The 20,543-nt window shown below is 42.9% G+C and overlaps 1 long non-coding RNA gene across 5 annotated transcripts in view; it reads left to right on the forward strand.

Moving 5' to 3' along the window:
• The window catches only part of LOC150043023 (uncharacterized), a 113,007-nt gene that overhangs the window by 72,712 nt on the left and 19,752 nt on the right, over window positions 1-20,543 (forward strand). For 3 of the 5 annotated variants that reach the window (XR_016533477.1, XR_016533480.1, XR_016533478.1), the window contains exons 2-3: window positions 14,718-14,833; window positions 14,972-15,013. This is a non-coding gene — a long non-coding RNA (uncharacterized LOC150043023). Of the gene's footprint in view, window positions 1-9,922; window positions 10,005-14,717; window positions 14,834-14,971; window positions 15,014-20,543 lie in introns of those variants that run through there. The other 2 variants (XR_016533481.1, XR_016533479.1) reach the window with 2 other exon arrangements.

Raw genomic sequence — 20,543 nt, forward strand, 5'->3', positions numbered from 1 at the left:
ATTCATCCATCTTTCTTTGAACAGCCTTTATTATGGCCTCCTTTATGGCTTCTTCTTTTTTACTTATCACCTTGTTTATGGTTTCCTCTTGTTCAGCTATGGCTTCCTCCCTTATCTCTTTCTTTATAGTTTCACATTTTTCATTAATGATGTTTATCAATTGCATTTGTACAGCACTTGGAAGACTCTCCTCTAGGTTTGCCAGTGACTGTTCCATTGGCTGTTTACATTGGGTGGGGGAGGTGGGAGATGTTGTTTCTTGATTTGACATTTTTCTTGAGTTTCTTGTTCTGCCCATTTGAAAATGGGAGCAAGATTAATACTAAACACGATTATAGTTTTTCAGATATAACCAACCTAGACCTCTGTAGCTGGCAGACTCTAGATGTTCACAAGTTTTGATTGGTGTTATCAAGAACTGGAGATTTCTTTTGCAGTTAAGACTGCCATTCCCTTGCCTCCAAGGACAGTGGTTGCTTACCTTGTTTCTGAGGTTTCTGGTGCTTCCAACCCAATTCCAGCAATGGAGGGCTGGAGTTGTGGATTGTTTTACTTTTCTCTGAATCGGTTTTATGTTCCTCTTTATTGTTTAGCTGTTGTGCAACTTCTTTCTTGATTCCCAAGTATTCTTCCTTTCTCTTCTCAGAAAATAGCCCCCTTTTCATTACTTTGTCTTTTCACAGAGTCCCATGAAGGAAGCTTTTAATCTGCCATCAGATTCCAGAGGATTCTAGCCATATTTTATTATCCATTGTCCAACTTCCCTTTAGTCTTCTTTCTTTTTACTCTCTGTGTTAGACTTTCATTGCCATAATAAAATTCCCAAGAGAAACAATGTTCATATTCAGGGAACAGCCATGCCCAAATGTGGACATCCTAGCTAAAACAGAGCTCCTGTTGAGCTGTCTAGAACACAGATCTTCAATTTTATTACAGCTTAGTTCCTTCCTCTTCCTCTCGTGCGCTGTCCTTCTGGTCTTACTTACCAGAGAACTACTGAAATAATCTCTTGGATATAAATCTCCACTCATAATCTGCTTGTCGTAGAGGCTGGCTTAAGAGACTAGGTTAGGGTCACCTGAAAGCCCCAATTCCACATATAAGCCAACATCTTTATTTCATCCTGTGGGAATAGCTTCCAGGGGTCCTGGTACTGGGCACACATGCATGCAGAGAAGTTCAAACTACAGATTCCCAGTAGATACTTATAGTTCACTCCTAGATCAGGTGTAGTTTAATTATTAGAGATCATATATATATATATATATATATATATTTTACCACAATTAATGTTGCCTGGTAACCTAGCTGGCATCACACCCTTATTGGTTTCCAGGGGAATAGAGCTAGAGAGTTAACCCAAGGTCATCTTTCCATAGTGAAAGACTGCAAGTTTTGTTGACTAATTCATTTACATTAAAAGTACAAGGGGGAAGGGGCAGATGAATGAAGAAGAGCAGAGGTGGAAAATACAGTCAAGAATTTAATGTATAGCCTACAAAATCAAGAAGAGTGAAGAAAGGGATTGATAGGAGAAGCATGGGTGAGAATATTGTAAGGGGTGATATTGATCAAGATGCATTGTATTCATAAACCGTTCTGTTAAATGACAAATCCATTTATTAAAAAGAAAAAAACAAAAAAATTCTTGAGTTCAGAAAGATAACAGAGATAACACAAATCCCAGCAGCTCTCAATTGGAGAAAACTAGGAAATGAATTTATTATTTTGAAATCTCCCAACCAAAGGGAAAAGATTATGTATAGAAACTTTCTTCTATGTGCCTAGGATAATGAGTGAGTAGATAAACAGAATTTTCTCTGTACAGAAATGTTCCAGTTAATAAATAGATATGGATGGCTTAGTGGTAGAGAGCTTTTCTAGCATACATGAAGCCCTGGTTTCCATTCCTCGGTGTCACATAAACAGAAAAAGCTAGAAGTAGCATTGTGGCTCCAGCCTTAAGCAAAGAAGCTCAGGGACAGTGTCCAGGCCCTGTTCCTGAGCTCAAGCCCAAGGACTGCTAAAAATAAATGAATGAATGTTATATAGATTGATATATACCTATGACATACAAAACTTCAGCTTAATTTTAATTATGTTCTAAAATCTATGTGCCAGTGATTGCATATAGAGAATCGCTTCTTGAATACTTGTTTGTTAAACATGACATTTGATATGTGATGTAAAAAGCAGTGTTGAGACTCTCATCTAAAAAAAAGTAGGCTAGTTAGGTAGGCACATGCCAATAAACCCAGCCTCATAGAAGGCAAAGCTAGGAGGATTGGTGAGGCTTACCCAGCACAGCTAAGTCTAGAATAGAAATGACCCACGTTCCAGGTATTCGAAGAGCCTGACTTTCTTATTACATCCCTCTGAAAGGCAGATGGGATCTCAGATAAGACTAAGATAAAGAGTGCCATAATACAGCTGTTGAAATACGGGGTAGAAGGGAAGTGTGTGCTGAAGACATTTGATGTGACATTTACCGTCTTTGGGAGTTAGGTTTACAAGCCCTGCTACATTTAAGAGGCTTTTAAACTCTCTAATTGCTCATTTATCTGATGCTACCAAAATAGTCCCTGCAGATACAGCCTGACAGGTAAATAGCTCATTGAGAATTTATTTAAAATGATAAACTAGCACAACATGTCTCCTCTTGAGAGAATTATCAGAAAGCATGGAATTGTAACACACTTGGCAGAAATATTTTGTCTGCAACCTCCTCATTTTCTTGGGGGTGGGAAATGGATTTCATTCCTTGGTCTATGAGTTACTGCCGTGCAAGTCAACTTGGCAGGTTCTATGAGGACCAAGTGGACCAGAATACTTGGGTGAAGGGTACAGAAGTTAGTTTTGGGATTGGCCTGAAAAAATCCTTCTTTTTCCTTTCAGATGTCTTCTACTTCGAGTAAATGCTTATGTTTACTGTTTTTCAGGTTCCTTTTTAGGATGTGGGAATGGTAGTATAGTCTGCCATGCTGGATGATGGGTCAGGGAGTTGGTGGGACTGTATGTATATAGTATCTTATTTAGTGCCTGGCTTGTCATGAAAGCTAAACAATCTTCATCATCATAAGGAGAGACAGAATAGAGTACTTATTGCATTGCCCTCCAGGAACCACCTTCTGATCCCTGATATCAGCACACTATAGTTGACAGGGCTGTGGCTCTTGATCACCAGGCTTGCTTTCAGCTTCAGTGTGGCTGCTCATTAGCTATGCAGTTCTGGGTGAATCATTTCATTCCTCCACATTGCTGCTTGCTCATCTGTGATGATAAAGAGTGTAGGCTTTATGGGTCATTTTTTTTACCTATAAATGGAGCTATTGGTGAGTCCTCCTATAATACCTGACATTTGACTACAATTATTATTGTGGTTTTTCCACAGACTACCACGGAGATACAGTTAAGCCTGTGGTAAAGGAAACAGATTAGTAGGACATTTTGTATGGGATCCGTACAAGATTTCTTCTGGGAATCTACCTAAAATCAAAGCATTATCTGGATCATAGCTTTCCAGACCACTGCTGTTTCTCTGGGTCTTCTTAGCGATTATTAGTCCCCTTTGGGGAAGATGTGAGGAGAGGACAGAGCTGTCATATGGCTCACACGCACTTCCAAGTCACGTTGTACTAACAGGACTGATGGGCATAGGAACGCTGTCACCATAGGAATGCTGCCCAAGCCATTGCCTCCCTGCCCCCGCCCCTCCTTGACTCCACAGACCATGGAAGACATCTAGTCATCTCTCTAGCTATGGGAATGCTCTCGAGTTAATTGGTATGGCAAAACCTAGGGAAACGTAGAGTCCTTTGAGCACTAAATGCCAATGTTGGGTACTGGGTTCTTAGAAATACTACCTTTAGTTGCAATCATTTAAAATGATTTCTATTGCCCCACCAATTTTAGGAGACAATTGTATTCCCAATGGGTAAACAAAAAATTTTTTTTTTCTTGGCACATGTTTAATTTACAATGAAAACCCTTGTGAATTCTACTGGGATATAAAGTTTCTTGATCAAATCTAGTAAACAACCTATTTATTTCACATGAACTCCAAACTATACTCACAATCACTGATTTCCATGAAGCCTGTAGTCCTAGCTATAGGAGAGGCAGAGATAAGGCCTTGAACTGCAACTGAAGGCCAGACTGAGCAAAAAAAGTTCACAAGACTTTCAACCAACACCTGGAAGTGCATAACTGTCATCTCAGCCATATGGGGAAGCACAAATAGGATCATGGTCCAGGCTTGCCCTGTCATAAAGTGTGTGTGTATAGGTCCTGGGGCTTGCACTCAGGGCCTTATTGCTGTTCCAGGATTTTAATTTTGCTTAAGGCTAGTGTTCTACCACTTGAGGCACAGCTCCACTTCTGGCTGTTTTGGTAGGTTATTGGAGGTAAGTCTCATAGGCTTTGGATCATGATCCTCAGATCTTAGGTGTGAGCTACTAATAGCTGGCTAAGATAGAAAATAAACCAGTTAGTAGATCTTGAAAGGACAGGGATAGATGTCTCCATTTTTTTTCCAAGTATATTATCATGTGAAATAATGCAAGAGCTATTTTTTTCCAGCCCTGGAGCTTGAGCTCAGGGCCTGAGCACTGTCTTGGGCTTTCTCAAGGCTAGGGCTCTCCCAATTGAGCCACAGCATCACTTCTGGCTTTTTCTGTGTATGTGGTACTGAGGAATCAAACTCAGGTCTTCATGCATTCTAGGCAAGCACTGTAACCACTAGGCTAAACTTCCAGCCATGTAAGAGCTATTTCTACATTTTGATTTCCAGACACACGTACACTAGATATGGAAGGAGGGGGATAAAAGATAGACGTGGCTGAGCAGCATTCTTTAGACTTATAAGGTGTATGTCACAGATGGTTCAGCAGTGAGTATTCTACATGACTGTGGTTCTAAGTATTGCATTTGTAAGTGCCTTTTGTTTCTACTGTTAAAGTTATGAATTAATGCTAATTTTTGTCAAATAATTTCCCATTTCTATTGAGACAACCAAAGGTTAAAAATTCAGTTCACAAATGAGATCATCCTTAGAGTTTTATTTCCTGAGATTTTTTTAAATTATAAATTAAATGTCTCTAATAGCTATAGGGCTCTTCATGTTTTACATTAAATCTTGTTGCTTGTAACAGGATGTGTTTTCAAAGGAATTTACTTTTTCTGACTTGTTGAGTATAGTGACAGAGTTACTCATCACACACACACACACACACACACACACACACACACACACACACACACACACACACACACACACACACACACACACACACACACACACACACACACACACACAAAATGATAGGGGTTCAAAGCCAGCCCAGATCGAAAAATCCACAAGACCCTATCTCTAAAATAACCAGAAAAAAGCTGGACTGGACACATGGCTCAACTGGTAGAGGACGAGCTTATTGACATATATTTGGATTATTTTCCCCATGAGAATTTGATAGAATTTACCCGTTAAATCATCTTACTGTAGAATTTTGGCTAGATGGAAGAGGTTGAATGGGCAGCATTTGACATTTGTAGTTTCTGCCATGAGTTTCTCTTTATTTTGTCAGATTTTGTGTTTTATATTCTCCTTTGATAGTTGTGCACTTTATTTATATTTTCAAAGTGATTAAAACAACTAGCTGGGAACAGGTGGCTCATGCCTGTGATCCTAGCCGCTCAGGAGTCTGAGATCTGAGGACCATAGTTTAAAAGTTTGTGAGACTCTAGCCGCTCAGGAGGCTGAGATCTGAGGACCATAGTTTAAATGTTTGTGAGACTTTATCTCTAATTAGCCACAAAAAGCCAGAAATGGCCCTGTGGCTCATGTGGTAGAGCAGTAGACGTGGAGCAGAAAAGCTCAGGGACAGCACCTAGTCACAGTACAAAAGCAATATACCAGCGAGCTATAACCTTAACAAGAATTTATTCTTAAAATATTTTATTCTAGGGCCGAAAGTTTGACCTAGTGGTAGAGTGCTTGCCTAGCATGCATGAATACCCGGGTTTGATTCCTCGGTACCACATACATAGAAAAAAGCCGGAAGTGGTGCTGAGGCTCAAGTGGTAGAGCTCTAGCCTTGAGAAAGTCCAAGGACAGTGCTCAGGCCCTGAGCCCAGGCCCAAGACTGGCAAAAAAAAATTATTCTATTTGTTGTTGATTACCAATTCATTGCTTTTTGAATTTATGTTTTCCTTGAGCATTTTGTTAAATTATGTTTTCTTTTTTCCTTTTTAGACTTTTATATTGAATACTTGTGGGTTTAGTAATATACATGTTGAAGGAATATGAATTTCCTTCTGGGCACAATTTTGAATTGTGCATAGATTTTATTTATAATGGTGTTGCTTTATGTTTAAGATATTTATCAATTGAAACATATTTATTATTTTTGATCCAACTTAATTAGAAAAGATGTTTTCCTTGTCTTTCCAGGTGCTTGGCTTTTCTGTATTTCTACCTTTGCTACTTATTTATTGTTTTATTTTATTGCAATCTTGAGATGCAGTTGGAATTATAATAGCTTCTTTGAATTTATGCCTAAAGGATAGTAATTTTCATAAATGCATAATAGCAGCCTGGAAAGACGTAATATTCATTGTATTGGTCGTGTATTTTATCTCCTTACTTATTTTCATATGTTTTATCTGTCAGAGAGGTAAAGAGGTGCATTAAAACTCCTTGTATCTTTCTTGTTAGGCTCTCTTTGTATTTCCTATGATTTTTATCTTACAAAGGTGGAAGCCTTATTATTTGATTCTTAATAGTTGATGATTGTATCATTCCCATGGGTTGCTGCGTTTGTAATCAAGTGATGGTTTCTATTGCCCATGCTGCTTTTGACCTTGAATTCAATCTTGTCTACTAACAGCATCACAGTTCCCATCGTTCTCCACTCAAAGTGCCATCCTCAGATCTCGGCCTCCTAAGTAGCTAGGATGACAGGTGAGAGGCACCAGCACACAGCTTGAACTTTGACTTTTATTAAGGCTTTTTAAGCACTGAGGATGGACCTTGCAGATTTTATGATCCCCTTTCCCCTCACTTGAATGAATTGTCTTATTACAATATACTCAACAGTTGAAGCCAGTACATACAAAAGGAGTCTATGAAAATACAGGCAAAAAAACCCCCAAATAGAATGGAAGAAAGACAGCCTCTTCAACAAGTGGTGCTGGCAGAATGGTTAAGCACCTGCAGAAAACTAAAGTTAGATCCTTCTTTGTCACCCTGCACTAGAATTAACTTCAAATGGATCAAAGACCTCAAGGTAAAAGCCGACACACTAAAAACTTTACAAGAAGGAATAGGAGATACACTAGACCTCCTTGGCACAGGTCGAAACTTTCTTAATAAGGACCAAGAATCACAACAAATGAGAGAAAGGGTGGATAAGTGGGACTGCATTAAACTGCAGAGCTTTTGTATGGCAAAGGACATAGCTAGTAAATTAATTATGAAGCCTACAGAGTGGGAGAAGATCTTCACCAACCAAACAACGGACAAAGGCCTCATATCTAAAATATATCAACAGCTCAAAAAATTGAATCAATCCAAAACTAATCCCCAAAGTAACAACCATCCCATTAAAAAATGGGCCAAAGACCTAAAGAGAGTCTTCTCTGAAGAAGAAACAAAAATGGCCTATAGACACATGAAGAAATGCTCAACATCTCTGGTCATAAAAGAAATGCAAATCAAAACAACTCTAAGATTCTACCTCACTCCAGTTAGAATGGCCAGGATCAGGAAAACGAATAATAACAGATGCTGGAGGGGATGTAGCCAGGAGGGATCACTACTACACTGTTGGTGGGAGTGCAAACTCGTTCAACCACTATGGAAAGCAGTATGGCAGTGCCTCAAAAGGCTAAACATAGAACTCCCCTATGACCCAGCAATTCCACTACTTGGCATTTACCCAACCATCCAGAATCTAGGACATACTAAATCCACTAGCACAACAATGTTCATTGCAGCACTATTCACCATAGCAAAGATATGGAACCAACCTAGATGTCCCTCAGTGGATGAGTGGATCAACAAGTTGTGGTATTTGTACACAATGGAATTCTATGCTGCTGTCAGAAAGAATGACATCGACCCATTTGTTAGGAAATGGAAAGACTTAGAAAAAATCATATTAAGTGAAGTAAGCCAGATTCAAAGGAACTTAGGCTCAATGGTTTCCCTCATTCGTCATAATCAGTAGAAACCTTGGGCTCTACTAGCAGAGATCTGCAATAGAGCAAAACCTTGATACATAAGGCCATATAGTATGAAGCTAATTGAAAGGACCTCCAGGATATTGAAACAAAAGTCATATAACGAATGATTGTTGTCCTTAATGTACTATGTTATCTCTCATCTCCTTTGCTGTCCCTTGGGTATCTCATATTGTTACAGTATCTCACTTTGTTATCTGATATATTGAATTTATTTGTATTTGGTTATTTGAAATTTGATAGGGAAGGGGGAAAAACCGAGACGGGGGGTGGGGGGTGGGTGGGGGGGAGGGTAATGGGTACCAAGACATGTGAAAGGGTATCAATGTATGTGAATTAATGCACCTTCTATCTGGCAAATATCATGTAACCCTTTTATTAATTACAATAAAAAATATAAAAAAAAGAAAATACAGGCAAAACAAGTAAGCTTGTTAGAGCACAGAATGCTAGGAAGTATCTGTGTGTGCGTGCCACTACTAGGGCTTGAACTCAGGCCATGGGCACTATCCCTAAGCTTTTCTGCTCAAGCCTAGTGCTTTAGCACTAAGCTCAGCTCTACTTCCTAGGGAGGCCTCTGAGGCCCCCTGTCTTTAATGGAGGCAGAGAAGACTCAGTGTATTACAGTACAGCTGTAATTGAGCTATCTTCTGCTCTATGTAAGCAGGTACTGTGGGACCTGGAAAAGGGATGCTTTCCCAGTCCCATTATCCTGAGTAGGTGACCTGGACTAGTACAGAGTCTGACAGCAACTAGTAAGGTAAAAGCCAGGAATATTTACTCAGTCAAAAATCATGCAACAATCAAAGTCATTCATGGGTGCAGGCATTTATATTCCACTTCCCAGAGCATGTTGCATGTTACATTTCAAAGAAGTGCGCTTATTTAGGTGAGGTAACAGTAGATATGGAGAGAGAGGACTCAAAAGTCTTTTGGATCCCCAATTCTGTTCCTTGCCCTCTAGTATGTCACTTGTTCAAACATTAGTCCCCACCAGTGGTATCACTTGCCTCATTACTGGCTCTGGTTCAGTCACTAAAATAAATCACTGTGGCCAGGAAAAGGTAAAGCACAGACCATCTCACATTTCATGCTCAGCTTTAGAGCATGAATACATGGTCTTAGGGAATGTAGAGCCACCAGCACAATAGTAAAGGGCAAATCACAAAATAGAGCACAGCTGATCCAGTCAAGCATTCTTGAACTTCTAGATATAAATTGGGATGGAAGAAGTGATACAATGTCAGTGTACTGTCATTTTGGGGACATATTTTTTGAACAATGATAAAGTCTGTCAGAGAAAATCAGTGATTTATTGTCACTGAACTGTACCTCAATCTTTATATCCTTTATAATTATTTGGTAATATCTCCCAGGGGGAAAACCATCAGAGGAAAAATAGTGTCTCCTTCAGCCTAGTTACTGTTAGCAATTTTGAGAGATTGTTTTGAAAAAAACTATTTATTATATGCACTGAGAAACTATAAATTGCTTTCAACATTTTTCCCCCCAAAGAAGTGTGAAGTGCTCTGAAGGCTGCCAACAAAATGTCAAGTCAGCCAGCAGGACAAAAAAGGAAGAACATTATCATTTCACATGTGAATCTGGGTAGCTGACAGAAGGAAGGAGGAAAGTAAGGGGGAGGGGAGTGTGTGGCTAAGCTAGCATCTTCACAGTGGTTTCAGTGGGAGAGGTGCCTCCTTCACTGTCGTAACTCTCTGGGGAAACACCTTGCTTCAAAGACCTTGTGTACCTCCGATTGCACAGTAAGTTACAAGGGAAAAGAGATCTCACCACAGATTTCTATGGGAATCGTTTATGAACAGATTTGGGCTAGCTAAGTAATTCCTCGAAAGCTAGTCCAACTTCTGATGCCACAGGGACCAGTAAGCAAGGTGGTAGAGGAGCAAATGCAGGGAAGCTGAAGCCATTTAAATTTGAATACAGTCATGCCCAGGGAAATCTCTGTTCTAGTAGACCCAGGGCCTCACTGCCTGCTAGTGGAAATAACTGGGCAGATTCATTGAAGACACAGCGTGATCAGTACTCTTGAGAACAGAAGTAGATTCGTCATTATATCTCAGGGCGCTTGTCATTTGGGATCTTTTTTTTTTTTTGGCCCCTTTCTCTTTCTGGCCCCGCTCGCTCCGGCCCTGCTTGCTCCGGCCCGGCTAGGCCCCCTTTCTAGCTCAGGCCCCGCTCGCTCCGGCCCTGCTCGCTCCGGCCCCGCTCGCTCCGGCCCTGCTCGCTCCGGCCCGGCTAGGCCCTCTTTCTAGCTCAGGCCCCGCTCGCTCCGGCCCGCTCGCTCTGGCCCAGCTTGCTTGCGCCCGGCTCGCTCCAGCTTGCTCTTGGCCCCGCTCGCTCCGGCCCGGGTCGCTCCCACACGATCCTGGCCCCGCTCGCTCCGGCCCTGGCTTGCTCTGGCCCCGCTCGCTCCGGCCCGGCCAGCTCTCGCTTGCTCCTGGCTCTGCTCGCTCAGGCCCTGGCTTGCTCTGGCCCCGCTTGCTCCGTCCTCGCTGGCTCTGGCTCGGCTCGCTCCCGCACGCTCCGGTCCTGCGCGCTCTGGCCACCACTCGGTTGGGCTCTGTTCACTTCAGCTCAGCTCGCTTCTTTCGCTCTCTGTCGCCGTCGCAGTCTTGTCTCTGCCACTTTTCCGGTTTTGGTTGTGTCTCATCTCTGCCACTTCCGGCTTGGTTGTGTATGTGGGATACCGAGGAATCGAACCCGGGTCTTTGTGCATGCTAGTCAAGCACTTTAACCGCTAGGCCAAACTCCCGGGCCCTCATTTGGGATCTTAAGTGGCAAAAATCACTGGGAAATTCAGTGTACAATCGAGTTTCATCCTCTTGTTTGGGTTCCTGTCTGTATGTAAAGGTCAGGATACTTTCTACTAGAAACTGCTTCACTGAGGAGTGGTCCTAGTAGGCTGAAAAGGGAAACTCTGCTCTTGGTGTTAGAGATTCCTTTCCTCTTATTTTTGGAGGTTTCCTTTTTGGGATTATGTTTCCTCCATTTCGTAGAATTGAGCCCCAGAAAGAAAGCCTTATGGATGGTGCAGGTTACAGTTGCCTCTCAGGTACAAGAAGACCACCACTAGCTTCTGGAGGAATTGGAGTGGAACTTGGGGTACTATTTAGCACATAAACACACACGTATGTGTGGGTGAGAGGTAATAGTCAAGATAGATACATTTATATCTCATATCCATATCTATTCCTATATCATCTCTATCAGTGGTGAGAGAGAGTAATAGAGTTGGTAGATAGATGGATGGAACTGTTTCTCTGTCTTTACTGTCTTTCCTTGAGAATCTTTACAGGCACTGGCATTGATTGTATCCCTCTTGATGAGAAAAATGTTGAAACTGGCAGTTCCTTATCCAAATTGGAACACAATATCTCCTTGCAAGTTCACTTGGAAAGCAACATGTCTTCTTGCTCTGTTGCTATCTGGATTGTGATTTGGTGCCTGAAACTCCTTGTAATAGTAATAGCAGAAGCTAGACAGAAAGGTGTGCATCCTCCCTTGACTGCTTCAGTGGATGCAAATGGTCAGAGTGGCCTATTCTTTTCACAGGGGTGAGAAGGCCGGCATCTGTGTGCGAGGGACTAGAGACTACAGCTCCATAACATGCTTATTTGGGAACACATGGCAGAACTCCATGGAAACACCTGGGACCCCCAACAGATTGTTGTCCCCCACAGATCTATCTCAGGGGTTGACATTTCATTTCAAATTGAAAAATTAAAATAGACGCAAGTGCTCAGATTCATTTGATTATAAACTTTAGTTCAAAGCACACTATTATCTCTCTCTTTTTTGGATCTAAGGCCTCTTTTTATTATATTGCAGGTTTCCCCTTTATTTCACAAGTTACCTGATCCCATAGGCGCTCATTCTGGACTATTTTATGAATATCTTTACCATCCACATTCCATGTGTTTATTGAGATCGCTTTCTTCTTAAAGAGATGTAGTGCAGTTTGTGGCTTCATTTGCATAAGTGATTCTGTGCTATATTCCTGATTCTGTTGTTTACTTTTTTCTTTTCTTTTTTTTATTGTAATTAATAAAAGGGTTACATGATGTTTGCCAGATAGAAGGTGCATTAATTCACATGTCTTGGTCCCCATTACCATCCCCCCCCCCCCCGTCTTGGTTTTCCTCCCTTCCCTATCCAATTTCAAATAACCAAATACAAATAAATCCAATATATCAGATAACAAAGTGAGATACTGTAACAATATGAGATAACCAAGGGAGATAACGTAGTACATTAAGGACGACAATCATTCATTGTATGGCTTTTGTTTCAATATCCTGGAGGTCTTTTCAATTAGCTTCATACTATATGGCCTTATGTATCAAGGTTTTGCTCTATCGCCGATCTCTGCTAGTAGAGCCCAAGGTTTCTACTGATTATGACGAATGAGGGGAACCATTGAGCCTAATTTCCTTTGAGTCTGGCTTACTTCACTTAATATGATTTTTTCTAAGACTTTTCATTTCCTAACAAATGGGTCGATGCCGTTTTTTCTGACAGCAGCATAGAATTGCATTGTGTACAAATACCACAACTTGTTGATCCACTCATCAACTGAGGGACATCTAGGTTGGTTCCATATTTTTGCTATGGTGAATAATGCTGTAGTGAACATTGTTGTGCTAGTGGATTTAGTATGCCCTAATTTCTGGATGGTTGGGTAAATGCCAAGTAGTGGAATTGCTGGGTCATAGGGGAGTTCTATGTTTAGCCTTTTGAGGCACTGCCATACTGCTTTCCATAGTGGTTGAACGAGTTTGCACTCCCACCAACAGTGTAGTAGTGATCCCGCCTGGCCACACCCCTCCAGCATCTGTTGTTATTCGTTTTCCTGATCCTGGCCATTCTAACTGGAGTGAGGTGGAATCTTAGAGTTGTTTTGATTTGCATTTCTTTTATGACCAGAGATGTTGAGCATTTCTTCATGTGTCTATAGGCCATTTTTGTTTCTTCTTCAGAGAAGACTCTCTTTAAGTCTTTGGCCCATTTTTTAATGGGATGGTTGTTACTTTGGGGATTAGTTTTGGATTGATTCAATTTTTTGAGCTGTTGATATATTTTAGATATGAGGCCTTTGTCCGTTGTTTGGTTGGTGAAGATCTTCTCCCACTCTGTAGGCTTCATAATTAATTTACTAGCTATGTCCTTTGCCATACAAAAGCTCTGCAGTTTAATGTTTTATAATTTATCCATGTTGCTGCAGAAAAATCAAATCTGTTTTCATCCCTCCTTCAGAATATCATTTTATTATAGGTAAATGCCCAATTATTTTTTCAGACAGGGAAAACTAGATTGTTCTGTTTACTTGCTATCACCAACATTGGAAAACATTCTCATGGCTTTCTCCTTGTCTTGGGTTTGTTTTAAAAGTATCTTTTTTTGTAATTCTAGCCATGTAGGAGGATGAGATGGTGAGGATGGTGGTTTGAAGCCAGACCAGGCAGAAAGTCAATGAGGCTCTTAGCTCCACTAAACTACAAAAAAAGCCAGAAATAGTGCTGTGGGTCAAGTGGTAATGCATTGGCCTTGATCGTAAAAGCTCAGAGATAGAGCCCAGACCCAGAATTCAAGCCCCAGGACTGCAAAAAAAAAAAAAAGTTTCTTGTAGCCTGGTGTTGATTGTTCATACCTGTAATGGTAGATACTAAGGAGCCTGAGATCTGAGAATCATGATTTGAAGCCAGCCTGAGCAGGAATGTCTGTGAGGCTCTGATCTCCAAAAAACTACTGAAAAGGCCGGAAATAGAGTTGTGGCTCAAGTGGAAAAACAGTAGTCTTGAGCAAAAAAGAGCTCAGTGACAGTGCCCAGGCCCTGAATTTAAGTCCCCAGATCAGCTTTGGAATTTTGGTTTGTGGGCTTATCTTTAGGGGGAAGGAGCTGTCTCACTTTGCTGTCACACATACACACACACACACACACACACACACACTGCATTTGATTTCATGCTTCATGTAAGAAGAAACCCAGCCAACATTGCTTAGCCCGTGATGATACTTTTTCTGACCTTGGGTTCCAGCAGAGGGTTTCAGCAGTGTCAGGACTCAGCTAAGTCTCTATTTTTCCTAGATAGTTGCCAGAGATGGATTCAGTTTCACATTATTTTGCTGTTCAGCAACATCCTAGGGCAGAAAGAAGACCTGGCTTTAAATAGAAGCCTTTCCCCACAAACGTCTGGCCTTTACCTAGCAGTCAGTGGCTGGGCTCCCTGCCCACCTATGTTGCAGGCATGCAGCTGTCAGGCCCTGGGTTGATACAGAGTGAGGCAAGGCACACACCTTCAGTCTCTACCCACCAATTCAGATTTGTCTCCGTGTGGAACCTGGCTATGATATTACCAGTTTGTTATATATTTTGTTTCTGCCATTACTATGTGTTCAGATTAGAGGAAAGCGAGGCTTCCGATGTACTTAATGTATCCCTTTTGTATTAATGACAGGATGGGAACCATGAAGCCAGTAAGGGACCAATCATGAACAACCAGTGGAGTGTCACCTGGCTTGAAAGAAGAGGATTAGAGTGGCAAGGCGAAGTCATCGCCTCCTGAACTTCCAGGTATGTGAAACACTGACAACACTCAGAGCAATCACACTAATAAACACTTGCCACTGGACGTGCTGTCAGCTCGAACAGGAGCTCCTGCACGTTCATCCTGGATGGTGTGTGATTGCCTTGGCCGATTTTGTCCATCAGGAAGATTTGTCTACACGAATTTCAAGATCAGTCTCCAGAATAGTAAGTTTTTAAATGTTTGTATGAGCTTTACAATAGAAGTTGTAGAGAATGCCAGTCTTGGTCCTGGTTATTATATCTAGTCTTGTTGTTATTGTGATGGAGTGGAGTATAACTTAATGGCTAGAAGTGATGGGGTGTGATCCTCATCTTGACTTTCCAAATTTTTATATTGACTATGTGGTCTTGTTAGGTACATCCCATAAGCACTGTGTGTGTGTGTGTAAGTGTAAATGTGTAAGGGGGGAGGTGACTGGGGGAATGGAGGGTCTCACCTTTTTCTCTCCTGTGGGTGACATATTTTACAACAGCACATGAAGAGCACATTTAGCTTTAGATACATCTGTGGTGTTCATTTTCCTAGCCTGATTTGTCCAGGTATAGAGCAGATATTGGGTTGTTCCACAGCCTTTCTTTGAAAGTTTTTCTTTTTAGAAACCATTTGTCCTTTTTTTCTACACACGAACAACTTTCTGTATAGTTGGCTTCCTAGTAGTTTTCTATAGGCTTCACTGAACATCTCAAAAAATCTTGTTTCAAAGAGAAAAATGTCCATTCTCTATGTATCACTGGAGATATTTTCCTGAAGAGATTGGAGCTCAGCTTCTGTCTGTGCCCAGCTGCACTAGGCGTTTCTCGCTTCTTTCAGCTGATGTTCAGACAGGGGCCCTGGCCCGCTACTTCCGCTGTAGCCTCATCATTCCCATACATGTGGGCCAGGCTAGCGGTTCAGCTTCTTGATGATTCTCAGGTAGGCCCCATCTCAGCCTCTGACGAACTCTACCTTCATGGCCCTCTTCAGACCTTTGGTCACTGGTCTGGGTTGGGGCTGGTCAAAGACTAGCTCAGTGCCAAAACTCCTCTGGAAACTCTGCAGGCACCCAGCACATGGCCCCCTCTCTCCATCATCTAAGGCTGGTAAGCCATCACCTGGGGGGTTTGTTCTCCTTCCTGTAATTAGGACTTAAAGCTGCTAGTACCTACTACTACAGCAGCAGGTTGTCAGCTGCCATGGGTCCAACGTGGAGGAGCTAACCTGTTTGGCTCCCCAGTTGCTGCCAAGCAGAGGGGTCTGTGATGCTCAATGCAGTAAATGACATGGACAGCAGGTGTGTTGGCAAAGGCAAATCAATAGTTTGCTCTGCTGTAAGGCCCTAAGTGCTGAGCCGTGTGGAAGGAGGCATATCCGGCTCTCCAGCAGCGGGGAGGGGCCCTTGGTCATGTTTGTTTAGGGAGCCCGCTGGAGTGCCAAATAGGGTCCACAGGCCAAATGTAGCCTGGCACCTGCTTGTGTATGTGATTGGACCACAGCCACATCCAGTTGTTTGCGTATTGTCTGCGACTGCTCCCGTGCCAGAGTCCAGGAATTACAACAGAGATCATATGGTGCACAGTCCTAACTGGTTGCCATCTGACCAACCCCTGGCCTCTAGTGTGTGGAATAAAATTAATGTAAGAGTTCTGTAAAACTGTGGAAGATGATGGAAGTTTTCCCAGCACTCCCTTCTACCATTTTGGGTTTTATGTATACCAAGATAAAAAGGTATAACCTCAGAGCCTGAGTGGTGTCTCTTACTATTTTTGTTCAAGGCTGATATTCTACCACTTGAGCCACAGCTTCACTTCTGGCTTTTTGGTGCTTAATTGGGAGATGAGTCTCATGGACTTTTCCTGGATGGGCTGGCATTGAACTGTGATCCTTAGATCTTAGCCTCCTGAGTAGCAAGGATGTGCCCACAGTGCCTGGCTGAGAACCCACTTTTTGTGTGTTTTATTGATCCCCTCTGAAGGGTATTACTTTAATAGGAAGAAATTTGCAGACATCTAAAGACACTACATACTAAGAAAAGCAAAAATCTTTGTGATCATTTGTGTCACTGTGGAAATCTTTGGGTATTTCAAGATTTGTTCTAGTGCCACCCTGCTCATCAGAGTGAGGTCATGGAAACCCTTGGCAGGTCATCTTGACCTGTCTGGACATTTGGATACTTCCTTGGTTGCCTCAAGGCCAAGGAATAGAGCTGAGTTATGTATGGATGTTTCAGCTGCTCTTACCTCCACCCAACTCACCATGATGGAAGAATGAGCTGAGTCTCCCATCACTGCACGATTTTTGTCCCTGCTCACAGTGGAGAAACTGAGGTAATGGGGAGTAGCCAGCATGTAGTTCATTATTAACCCACCTGATGTTCCTAAGAATTCTCCAAGCACTTGTATGCCAGCCATTTCCTCTGTAGACCTTTCTCTTTGGTTATGGTGTCACTCTGAGGTTCATGAAGAAACATGACTTAAGGCAACCCATTAAGGGGCAGATGTCCTCTTAATGTTTAATAGCCCCAAGGAAGGAGTAATTATCTGTGAGAATGACTCTGTTTGACCTTGCTGTTTACTATGTAGTAGAGCTCCAGCATTGTAAAGTTACATGCTAACTTGTAGTTCTGTTCAGGAGAAAAAAAAACCCTCTTTTCCCTAACTTCCAATGGTTTTATCACCTTGTAGCTGGTGACAAGTTTTGCATCTGACCTAGCAATCTTGCAATCTTCTTCCCCCCCCCCACAGCAAATCCTAGTCAATGTTTTTTTTTTTTCCTCCCCTCCAGTCCTGGGACTTGAACTCAGGGCCTGAGAACTGTATTTGGCTACTTTTTTGCTCAATGCTAGCGCTCTACCACTTGCGCCACAGCACCACTTCTGGCTTTTTCTGTGTATGTGGTAACAAGGAATCAAACCCAGGGCTTCTTGAATGCTGGGCAAGCACTCTACCACTAGGCAACCCTCCTGGTCCCTCAATGTTCTTTTATTTATTTATTTTTGCCAGTCCTGGGGCTTGAACTCAGGGCTTAGGCGCTGTCCTTGAGTTTTCTTAAGGCTAGAGCTTTACCACTTGAGCCACTGCATCATTTCTGGATTTTCCTATGTATGTGGTACCAACGAATGGAACCCCATTGTCACAAGCTGAGCTGAGAACAATCAACAGGCCCAGGTCCGGGTGTGTGTGTGTGTGTGTGTGTGTGTGTGTGTGTGTGTGTGTGTGTGTGTGTGTGTGTGTGTGTGTGTGTGTGTGTGTGTGTGTGTGTGTGTGTGTGTGTGTGTGTGTGTGTGTGTGTGTGTGTTGTGTGTTGTGTGTGTTGCTTTCTCCCCATTGTCCGGGGGTGTGTGTGTGTGTGCTGCTTTCTCCCCATTGACATTGCCAAGATTAAAAATAGCTGTTCTGTTTGTCCTTCAGCCCTACATTGAACGGGAGCCGTTGAGCCCGGTTCTCCTTAGCTTCATGCTTAATGAAGCATAATTTGTATTAATAGCCGCTATTAAACCTAGAGAGCCTAATAGGAATTTAGAGTGGAGGCCCCGAATCACTGAGCTCCTCTAACATGGTCCCGAGAGAGCTGAGCTGAGGCCTCAACAGCAGCAGCCATGAACCTGGGGTCTTGTAAGGCAATGTAGTAATGGATGTGAAGGAGGAGGAGGAAGAGGAAGAAGAGGAAGATGAGCAGCAGGAGGAGGAAGAGGGGAGAGGAAGATGAAGAGGATGAACAAGAGGAACATAGAGGAAGAGGAGGAAAAGGGGAGGGAAGAGAAGAAAGAGGAAGGAGAGGAGGAAGCAGAGAAAGAAGAGAAGAAGGGGAGAAGAAAGAGGAAGATGAGAAGGTAGAAAAGAAAGAGGAAGAAGGGATGAGGAAGAAGAGGGAGGAAGTGCCTGTCCTGCCTGCTGGGGTCTCTTCCCTGGGCTCTTCAGTTCTGGCTCTCCCTGGCCGTTTGTGTCAGTGGAGGAACACATTCCAAGCCATCGTGGCAGGTTAAGATTTTCACTGTGCACAAACCGAATCCCTTCCTCCCCCCACAGCTCCTCCCAGCAGCGCAGGCCAGACTGCTGCCTTTACACTCCCCCCCCCCCCCGCCCCCAGCTCTTCAGTGGGCCCAGGAGAGATGTCGGTATCACCACCACCTGTATCCTTGAGTCAGGGCAGGACGTTTACTTTCTTGCTCTCGAATGAGCTGAGGAAGTCAGGCAGCAGAATCAGCCCAGGCATGCTGAACATAGAGTCACCATGTGTGAAATCCTCCTTCAGTGCTCCTGGTTGGGAGACATCCGTGTGTGGACTGTCTGCCCTGTTATCACACATGGCTTTGGAGCGGAGGCTCCAGGAAGCTTGGGACCTCCAGGTTCCCAGTGACTCTGTTGGCGGAAGTCACTTTCTCATTAGCAGTTAAGAGCATTCAGCGCAGTGTAGCCTCCCCCAATGTCTCCCTCTCCCTATCCTCCTCCCTCTCCCTGTCTCTCTCCTTTCCTATCCATCCCTCTTCGTCTTCCCTCTCTTACTGTCTCTCCTCCCCTGTCCGTATCTGTCTGTGTATTCTGTCTCCCCCCAGCCCCCGCAGCTTGCTCATCATTTTGAGAACATGTTGGCTTTTCTGATTGCAGAATCCTTCCTCGCATAGCTGCTCCCAGGCCCAGATATTCCTCGGTTGTAGAACTCATTATAATTTCAATTCTACACCTCTAAGATCATTTAGTATTTATTATTTCTCTCCTCCACTATCTTGTGACTTCACTAAGAGCAGGGGTCTTTTGTTGAGGGCAGTTCTGCCACAAGGAATACATAGCTCCCAGGAGACAGTAAGGACCTATAGGACATTTCTGGACAATGGATAGCTAAGTGAGTGGATGAAGGCTCTACGTGGCCCTGTGTCTGAGGGCATGTCATTGTAGAGACCTGGGGCCTATCTTCTGTGGTCACTGTTGCAGGGGAGGACTCTCGTTTACTCTCGTTTCTGAGTATTTTCACATAATTTGCTCTCCTGCTGGTGTTTACTCTTTTACAGTTTTTTAAAAACATTCCTTTTATTTTTGGAATTGTAGTTGTCTATCCAGGGCTTTTCAGTTCCTGTCAGGTGTAAGTTTTGGGACTGATTTTAGCTCAAGGTGATAAAAATGAACACAGCACTTGCCACTAGCTCTAACATCTTGCACACTCTGCTATTTTAAAGCAACACTCAACTCTTCAGGCTGGTTATTCCCCAAGGTGTGGGTAGGCATTTGTTTTTGTGGTACATGCCTAGCATTCTGAACACCACATCTGCAAAGAATCCGGGCTCTGCTCCTCACCAACCTAGTAACTTTGGACTGAATAATCTTGATCTCTCTGGAGTCAATTTCTTCATAAGCTCCAAGTCGGATGCCAGTAGCTCACATTTGTAATCCTACCTACTCAGGAGGCTGAGATCTGAGGATCATGGTTCAAAGCCAGCCTAGGCAGGAAAGTCTGTGAGACTCTTACCTCCAATGAACCACTAGAAAACTGGAAGTGGTGCTGTGGTACAAAGTGTTAGAGCATTAGCCTTGATAAAGCTCAGCGACAGTACCCAGGCCCTGAATTCAAGCCCCACATCTGCCAACCGGCCTCCCTCCCCCCCCAAAAAACCAAAACCCAATATGTTCCAGTCCAAATTAGAAAATCTATGCATCTCCCTGCCCTTTCCTTTGTCTTCCTGAAACAGTCTTTATTGAATAGATGGATGACACCAGTAGAGAA

Source organism: Megascapheus bottae, chromosome 32 (assembly GCF_031878675.1).
Source record: "Megascapheus bottae isolate mThoBot1 chromosome 32, mThoBot2.hap1, whole genome shotgun sequence".
Taxonomy (NCBI): domain Eukaryota; kingdom Metazoa; phylum Chordata; class Mammalia; order Rodentia; family Geomyidae; genus Megascapheus; species Megascapheus bottae.